This window comes from Herpailurus yagouaroundi, unplaced genomic scaffold, assembly GCF_014898765.1.
Source record: "Herpailurus yagouaroundi ecotype Mexico unplaced genomic scaffold, PumYag 181, whole genome shotgun sequence".
Taxonomy (NCBI): domain Eukaryota; kingdom Metazoa; phylum Chordata; class Mammalia; order Carnivora; family Felidae; genus Herpailurus; species Herpailurus yagouaroundi.
Genome location: NW_024412412.1, coordinates 18,398,970 through 18,406,089, shown reverse-complemented (window position 1 = coordinate 18,406,089; position 7,120 = coordinate 18,398,970).

Sequence of the window (7,120 nt, the reverse complement as noted above, 5' to 3'; positions counted from 1 at the left end):
ATCTACTTGTTCAAAACCTGGTCTGCCGTTCTTTATCATCCAGTCATTTCCGGGAAGGCTGTTTCCTTCCGCTGTGCCCTGAGCCCCTGGTAAAGCTGTTACTGCCCTTGCCTTTTTTCATCTGAACTGTCTAGTCTGCAGGGGTCACTCGGTCTTCTTTTCTCTCTCTGTTATCACTACTCCTTGTAGATTTGTAGCAGTGACAGGGGTTGGAGAGGGGGCACGTAAGGTCCTTTGGCTGAAAATCATGTCCTGTGTGGAACTGCCGCCTGAATGCAGAGCTGTGTGGGTGCCGTGCTTTGGTTCCACCACACGCATGTTCTGTGCTCCCCAAGAGCAGTGTCCCCCCCACCCCCAACATTGCTCTAAACCCAATTTTTGGACTGAATTAAGACACAGACAATATTTAAAGTTTAAATATGTTAATTAGCTAATTCATCATTCATAAATATATTTTTGTTCACAAAAACAATTTTTCTATTTCAAAGCCCTCTATCGGAAACCTCATTATCTCGCTCTAAGGAAATAGTACAGTACCACAGGATATAAGCCCATCGTGAAAATGCTGACTTTTCAGGCTTGGCTGCCTCTACTTCATTCATTTGTACTGGAGTTTTGTTTTCTTTTCAACATAGAGGGAGTATATACTCCTGCTCCTGGAATAACGTTCACCTCTCCCTCAATTTCTTTAAGTCTATGCCTGGGTAACCGCATGGCTGTTAATGGAAGATTTAGGGCAATAGGGGTGAGGGACTGGTGTCGATACAGGGCTGACTCAAATGTAATTCATGAAAGAGCCCCTTCTCAGAGCGCCTCCTGCTTTGCCAAGGCAAAACAAACCAAACTCCAGGGGAGGTGTTCAAAGCTGTTTGCTAATAAATTTGGTGGATTTCAAAGAGCATGCTATGCATAAGTCCTATGTAACCTACATTTTCTTGCATCAAACAAGGCAAGGAATCCTACAGACTAGGAAGGGAAAGTGTCTCCAAGAGCCCTCCCCTTCTCCTTGCTCTCTCTCTCTCTCTCTCTCTCCAGATCGTCTCCTTCTGTGATTGCCCTATTTTAGTCCCTGCCTCCCCACTCTTCCCCCTATTAACAGACTAACCTCCTTCTAGTATCTTGCAAACATACAAATCTTAAGCCTGCTCCAGATGCCAACAGCTAATGGCTCCTTCTGTTGGGTCTGTCACTGCCCGTTCCTGCTGCACGGGGAGCGGTGAGAGTAGGCAGGCGAGAAAGGAAAAAGCTGTTCCTGACAGCCGTTAGCCCACAGCTCACAGCTAGGCCTGGTGTTCCGTGGAACATAAATGATTACACACAACACCAACGTCAGACAAGGTCACTCAGTGACTGTGATGAAGGGAGACAAAACAAGACGGCATCATAAACATGTCTGAGCACACAGATGAAAAACACAGGGCAAACTGCAATAATGCTTAAGCATCTCCTTCATCCGGCTAACCAGAATGTCTGCTGCTTTACCAACTCCAGCTCCAGAGGTCTGCTCCATTCCTCCTGCCTCCTTGATAAAAATTAAGAAATTTTGTCACAGGATCTCCACTGTTTTCTGACAATGCCAGAGAAAAACCATGTCTCATTGATTCCTCACCCCAAAACAACAAATGTAAACCCGAAATCCACAACAACCCCCTTTAACACTCTCTTCCCGAGATGCCCCGTGACTCCCCACAGTGTGGTCTTCTTGCCGCCAACCGCCAACTGATACCCCCCCTTGTTGACAGAAGGCGGTCTGGGTGGCCTTTGGGCGGAAGCACTCATGCCGTCCAGGCTCTCACTGTTCTGAAGGCTGTGGGAGCCTCGTCACAATTCACCCAAGGAGCAAATGTGCCTCTCGGGTGAGCTTATCTTTTCTTGGAGAAAACAGACGAGTTTCACATGAGAAGATAATATTCTTCCTGTTAATAGAACTTTGATTTTCCCCTTTGTGAATCAACAATCACACTATTACTATATTAAGAGAGATTTAACTCTTTTTTTTTTTTTTTTTTTTTTTGGCATGTCTTATAGTGGCTACTACGTTGGCTATAACAGGCTTCCTTAGAAATCCAAGAGCATTAATTAATACGTACTTCTGTTAGGGGCACTTGGCTGGCTCAGTCAGTTAAGTGGCCGACTCTTGATCTCGGTTCAGGTCTTGATCTCAAGGTCATGAGTTAAAGCCCAGTCTTGGGCTCCATGCTGGACATGAAGCCTACTTAAAAAAAAAAAAAAAAAAATGTACTTATGTTAATTTGATTTTTAAAATCTCAATTATTTTCCATTTGTCCCTGAAAGTGGAGAAGGGGGTATCTTCCAATGCATCTGACCACATAATAAGTTCATATAATCAAGTCATTCTTATAAAGAGGAGTATTTTCAAGTGTTGGAGACTGACCAAAAGCTCATTATAATTTTCACCAATCTAGGGAGTTACCTTCATTCTAATATTGTTTTCATAGTTGTTATTCTAAGCCAGTCGTCCCCAAGGCACTGTTAGTATTACTTGAGAAGCACAAATAAAGATTTCCCAGCTGAAAAATTTCCTTCCCACTAGGCTGCCACTAGGGAAAGAAAGAAATTAACATTTATTGAGTTTCTTCTAAATGTGAAGCACTCTCATAAAAATTTATCTCATTTAATCCTTGCAACATGCTGCAAGATGGGTACTATTATCCAAATTTTGACACTTGAGGAAGCTAGAGGCTAATGGTTTTCTCTGCAGGGCAGGGACTCTGTCTTTTATCGACTATTCCTCCGGGACAGCTCAGTGGTGAACCCAACGTAGATACTCGATAAAAGGTCAGTTGAATAAATGAGCCTTGAAAAGGTTAAGAAAATTGTTTGGGGTCAAAAACTTTCTAAGAAACAAAGTAAAGATCCAAACCCCATTCTGAGTCTACCTTCCTAACATATATTAAGCCCTTAAATTACACCAGGTGCTGTCTGACAAGTGAACTGGCCACACAGTATAAATACAAACATGGTAAAGAAGTGAAAGGTTCACCAGCACCCTGCCCTTTAATCAGTACCTAGGACACAGCCAGTGTGCAGTGATAGTATTCTATTTTCCTAACTGAATAGAGCTGAGATTTCACACTGTAGGACTAATTGTCCATATATCTTCTTGGCTTGGACATACAGCATGATTTTCTGAGACCGTATTCCGGACTTCTGATGCACACCCATCACCATGGCATGAAAGAAGGACCTGATGAAAAGCAGCATCTGTTTTACATTTGGTATGTGCCCAGCAGACCCCGGGCCTGGTCACCCGGCTAGAAAGTGAAGGACCTGGGGCCCAGCCCCACTTCACCTGACTTGCATATATGGTGTCTTGTAAAGAGTTAAAGAGCAAAACAAAGGTGAAGAGGTAGAAAGTAATTTTGCCAATAGCAAACCAAATACATCATCAGTAGGGCCAGTAGGTGGGGTGTGTCTGCCTGGGCTGTCCCCTGTGCCACTGGCTGTGGCATTGCCAGATGGTGTCAGCACTTGGAAGTGTCTTCATCCTGGTACCAAGCAAAGTCCCCCTCAGTCCCTGGAGCTGCGTCAGCACTTAGTGGACACATGTGATTGTAACCCACACTATCGAGTAAGAATTGAAAAGTCTTTCCCCTCTGCTTCTTCCCCTCTGCCTCTACCCTTAATACGTGTTTGTTTTCTATTCGGGGCCAAATTATTGGCCAAAACTATTCCTCTCATATGACCTCGAACTTAGTGATTTAAAGCAAAACAAATTTATCTTGCAGTTCTGGAGATCAGAAGCCTAAAACTGTTTTTTCTCAGGTGAAAATCAAGGTATAGGAGGTCCCGGGTTCCTTCTGGAAGATCTAGGGGGAAATCCATTTTTTCGCCTTTTTCAGCCTTGAGAGGACACCTGCCTTCCTTGGCTCATAGCCCCTTCCTCCATCCTCAGAGCTAGAAGACTAGCATCTTTTCTTCCTCCGACCTCTGCTTGCATTCGCACACCTTGTCCACACCTCTCTCAGGCCATCACCTCCATTTCTTCTCCTGCCCAGTGACACACGACTGAATGGTTATTTCAAGCATTTGTAGTAGGATATGCAAAACTGAGTGCTTATCAGTGTATTTGTGACCATGTCAGCCAGGTTGTAGGTTTTTCTTCAGGCATGAGGCAAATGCAACCAGAAGAGACTCTTAAATACACAGAACAAACTGAGAGCTGCTAGAGGGGGCGGGGCGGGTATGGGTTAAATGGGTGATAGGCATTAAGGAGGGCACTTTTCAGGATGAGCACTGGGTGTCATAGGTAAGAGATGAATCACTGGGTTCTACTCCTGAAATGTTAACTAACTTCAATTTAAATTTAAAAAGAAGAAGAATCATCATCATCACAGGAAGCTGTCTCAGTGGCTTAAAGTCCCTCTTACCAGGCATGAGAGGTGGGGGACATAAGCAGTGTCCTCCCACAGAGGTGCTGAGGGCACGGTCACTGTCTCCAAAGAAAGCTTCCAATTTCCAAATAAACACCCAGCTGCTTCAACTCTGACACTGGCCCACGTAAAGCAAGAGTAAATGAAAAAGAGACTTTTTTTTCCCAACGGTTTTGCACGTTTAACATGGGAAAAACTGAGGAGTTGGCACACAGGTGATCTTGATCCTCAGTGGAACCCTAAAGAAAAGGATTTCCATTTTAACGTCCTGTCATGTACAGTCAGTGCTGTGAGAATGCTACATATGCGCTCCTGAATCACCGCGATATGCAAAAGTGAGCAATAAAAACCACAGGGGTTACGGGTTTGTGGGCATAACACTTAAAAACTTTCTCAGTGACACATTACAAAAAATATATATGTGTGTATATATAAGCCTAATAAACATAGCAACGTGGTTTTATAGTTGTTAAATGGTTAAGGAATACTTAAATACTACAATAAATATGACACTTGGCCTTGAAAAACACGTGCAGTCAGCTTGGGGACATAAGCATCAGAAGGAAGGCAAGTCCTGAGTTACCGTGAAGCGTTGAAAGAAGGGAGGTTCATCGGGAGGGATGGGAATGGAGAGGAGTTAGGTGGAAGGTTGCCATGCCAAACGTGAGTAGGTGGGACGCATAACACATGCTGCGAACTGAGGTAGCTGGCAGATGATTGAGGGGTGGTGTGTGTGTGTGTGTGTGTGTGAGCATGCGCGTGCACACGCACAGGCTTTATGTATTCCTGGGCTGCTAGGTTCTGCTGAATGCAGTTTTCTGTGCTCATCTAGTGTTTCTCATGGATGAAATCATGTGTAAGCAAACATGAGATTCCCGTGGTGCTCAAATTATCCTTTGATACATCAATTGTGCCAGGATAAATTTACATTTTCAGAACAAGCATTATAGCACAACTGACTGTATTTTTATGCAAGTGTTCTGATCAGATCCTCCTGGGGGAGACACGCCAAAGGATAGGAGCTTATCAAGCTATTAAACAGAAGTTGTTTTCAGTTGTCTGGCATCTTTGGGTATTGCTAGACAGATGGTGAGAACTAGGATTCATTCCCTTATTTTAAGGCAAAATCAAGAAGAGATTGTAAAGATGTCTCGCAGAGACACAGGAGAAAATGTAGGTAAAGGAAAGTTCCCCTGAATTCTTGGTCCAAAAAATTCCAGCGGCATACCATATGATTCTAAATAAAATTAGTTCATGATTCCAAATGTCTAACATTCTGGAATTGGCAAAACTAGGGACCCAGAAAAAAGATCAGTGGTCACTAGTGTTTAGGGAGGGAGGGGTGAATTAGCAGAGCACAGAGGGGTTTTAGGGCAGTGAAACGATTCTTTATGATACTACATTAGTGGGTACATATCATTACTTATTTGTTCCAACCCATAGATTATATAACACCAAGAGTGAACCCTAATGTAAATTATGAACTTTGGCTGATGATAACATTGTCAAGGTAGGTTCATCAGTGGTAGGAAATATACAACTGTGGTAGGGGATGTTGATAATGGGGGAAGTTGTACCTGTGTGGGCAGCAAAGGATATATACAGACAGAGATGTCTGTACTTTCCATTCAGTTTTGCTGTGAGCCTCACGTCTACTTTTTAAATTCCCTTCTTTGATAAGAGCTTCAGTGTAGACATTACAGATATATGTGCAGGACAAGCTCAACCCAACTACTAGTTCTCCTTAGAAAATCCTTAAGACTCCCTCAAGTGATGCTATTCATTGCCTAGTGATTTTCCAACTCTCACTTCTCAGTCATGGCGCCCTGAGAAAAGTTGAGAGCATCCAGAAGAGAGGTAACAAATGTGTACTTCTAGCATTGATCATGCACAAACATCTGTTACAGGAGACTCCTGTGCCTGAACCATTTTTTCTTGAGAATAAATAAGAAGCGGTAGTGTCTGCAGAGAAGCAAATGAGCACCCCAGTGCCAGTGTGCACTAAGGGACAGTCAGCAAGCCCAAGTGATAGTGTGTCCAGTGTGGGTTTCTTTTGCCAAAAAAAGCGGGGGGGGAGGGAGTGGAGGGAAGAAGGAAAGTGCAGGGCAGCGCTTGAAGGCAAGGTCTAGTGGTTCTAACCTAATAGGGAGACATACTGGGGTCAAGCTGAGGAGAGAGTCCATCCTGGATGAGAGAGAAATGGTATTTCTAGTGCCCTTTATTGACTGCCTTCTCTGGCACTCATGCTTTCTCTGTGTTCTGCTCATTATCTTAACAACCACAATGCCAATATATTCCCTTACTTTTTTAAAGGAGCCACTTTAGACATTTTTCCCAGAGAGCAGAGATTCCCCCTTTCTGGTCCCCCACCCTTCCTCCTTCCCTGTCATCATATCCAACATCCTTAGCCTTATTGCTCTGGGCCTAGCACCTGTTTCAATTATTCATTCCTAAACTTCTAAGTCATCCTGTCATTTTTTTTTAGGTGTAGTTGCCACAAAAATAGATGTAGATATGAGGAACCATAACTTTAAAGGACAGAACTTTAGGAGCGTCTAAATGGCTCAGTTGGTTAACTTTCCAACTTTGGCTCAGGTCGTGATCTCACGGTTCGGTTCGAGTGTTTGAGCCCCACGTCAGGCTCTCTGCTCTCAGCACAGAGCCTGCTGTGGATCCTCTGTCCCCTCTCTCTGCCCCTCCCTCGCTTGCACTCTCTCTGTCTCTCT